General features: G+C 36.1%; 1 protein-coding gene across 3 annotated transcripts in view; it reads right to left on the minus strand.

Moving 5' to 3' along the window:
- The window catches only part of RHBDD1 (rhomboid domain containing 1), a 1,445,444-nt gene that overhangs the window by 1,292,000 nt on the left and 150,944 nt on the right, over positions 1-2,500 (minus strand). Inside the window, exon 2 of one of the 3 annotated variants that reach the window (XM_044070240.1) lies at positions 134-231. The exons of the other annotated variants lie outside the window; for them this stretch is intronic. The gene's annotated coding sequence lies outside the window, so the exon portion shown is untranslated. The remainder of the gene's footprint in view (positions 1-133; positions 232-2,500) is intronic. 3 annotated transcript variants of the gene reach the window in all.

The following is a 2,500-nucleotide window of genomic DNA, read 5'->3' on the forward strand; positions in this document are numbered from 1 at the left end:
AATAAAGCAATCCTTTGTGCTTGAATTTAAATCTGTAAACAAATAAACAGCTACTCATTCTCTCAAGTATCCCCACTCACTACTCACACTGTGGATAGTTCATCCAACATAGATACCTCCCATTTGCTCTTACCATTTAGAACTGCCAAGCCATCCTCTTCTGTGCACTAGATGAAAGTCTTCAGCACTTAGCAGTTAATCACAGAATGGAATTGCTGTTTCACTGTATTTCTATGAAGCAAAATAATCATAAATTGCCACATCATACCGATTTTGATCAGCATTTTCAAAATATAATCTATCTCATAATCTATCTCACCATCACTGTACATTTCTAAATTGAAAAATGATCTGACATAGCATCTGCAAAATCAATCTTAGGGACAGAACTAGACAGTGTTGCTTTTGTTGTTTCAGAGCAGGGGACTGAATGACCGTGTTCAGAGCAGGGGACTGAATGACCGTGTTCAGAGCACTTGGTTAAGAATTACTTACAGAGGCTAAATCTATGAACCTATATTTATTTCAGCAAACTTATGAAGAAAGCCTTGCCAGCTTCAGTAGTTTAGGTCCAAATGTTCATTATGGCATTTCTCATAGTCAAGTCCAATGAATTACCACACTGTCAACACAAAAGTCTTTCCTGAAGATGATACCTCAGTTGTCCTTCAAGATAAACATTCCAGTGGAATTTCTACTATTTAATTTATGATACAGAGTCATAAAATGGAGATGATGAATGGATAGATGAAAGAACACCAAAACCCACAGAAGTTATGATGCTGCATTAAATATGGCAATGGATAATTTTCAACATTTTAATATAGATCTTATGAAACATAATTATTTGTATGCACCACATAAAAATGACAAAGTGGCCACTTCCTGGATAACACCAAAACATTTTGCAGACTGAAAAAAAAGACTACCTTTGCTGCTGTGAAACCACTTTTGGAGAACATGTAATCATTTGTAATGATTTTGGACATACAAGATCAAAAACTGTATGTTTGAAATGTGCAGTGAGATACCGAAAATCTTCTGAGCATGTCTTTAATTAAGCAAAGATAACTTTCTATGGCTTGCAATTTTAAAACATAACAGCTAATTGAAACCTTAAGGAAACATACCACCAGTGTTTAATATGGAGAACAGAAACAACCTGATAACCCTATTTTCAAAAATTTTACCCGAAGGTCACAATGTACCAATTTACTCACACAAAAATAGCTTTAACAAATTAACAGCTATAAAATTAATTAATACATATTGGTGTGGGGCTGCAAACTGGCATGTGTCACCACCACATGTGGTGACCACAGAAATGAACTCTCTGCCAGTACCTTAAAGGCACGATTACCCTTTTCCATTTCTACATGCCTAATTTCACTTTCTTCTGCAATCAAGCACTTGGCAATGAGGAATTTTCAGTTACAGAAGTCTGATTTACAACTTCAAAACACTGAATGCAGTGAATAATGCACATTTTGAAGTCAATAAACTAGTATGAAAGCTTTAACATGCTGTAGTCAGAATGATGGCCCTCAAAATATAATCTCATGATGTCTGGTACTGGCCACTACCTACAAAAAAATTACCCTGCACAACTGGTAAATAATCATAAGTACAATGTTTTTCACAGCATACAGGTTTACATATATCTCAAAAAATTCCACAGAAACAGCACACTTTTAAACAGGCAAATGTATTACTCACATATAGAGATCCAAAATCATACAGTAATATTTATGTGATATAATGTGAAATGATATCACCTGCGGTGCTGGTGCTGCGGTAGCGTTGTCGCCTCACAGTAAGACGTTGTCCGGTTCGATTCTCAGCTAGAGCGTCTTCTGCATGGAGACATGCGTGAATGGGCGTACCTTCGTTGAAGGTTGTGCATCAGGGCTGGTAACTCGGCACGTAAAAATCAACTACCAATCATTAGCGGGCCGTAGTTCCGCTGTGGTGACCCCTAACCGGGAAAAGCCGAAAGACACAAACAAACAAATGTGAAATGATATCACAGAAAAAACAAGTACCCTATTTATAGCTAATTATATACATGGTAAGAATTTCTTGCATTAAAATAAATAAACATTCAGTGGACTAGATTATCTCCTACAGTTGCTACTTAAAATTTCATACAACTCTTGCAACAATATGACATTTAATTCTGCCACTACCCCTGGAACACATCAGCTGGCAGTTACAATAACATAATGGACTTTATATTGATGAACTGAAGAGATAAAGTGACCACCTCAATGTGTCTGCTCATTGAATATCTGGCTTCTAATTAGAGACAAAACTTTTATCTTTAAAAACCAGACACAGTTATACTTTCTTATGTTAAAGGAATGTTTTCTTTTACTGTGTGTAGTCAAGGTGAAGGTCTAAAAACATGTTTACATAGACCACCATATTAGGTGGCAAATATAAACCACAAGAATTTCTTGGGCAGAGATGATATGGTTATTGGTCTAGAGACACAGTTCAA

Source organism: Protopterus annectens, chromosome 4.part1 (assembly GCF_019279795.1).
Source record: "Protopterus annectens isolate FY-2018-M chromosome 4.part1, PAN1.0, whole genome shotgun sequence".
Lineage (NCBI taxonomy): Eukaryota > Metazoa > Chordata > Ceratodontiformes > Protopteridae > Protopterus > Protopterus annectens.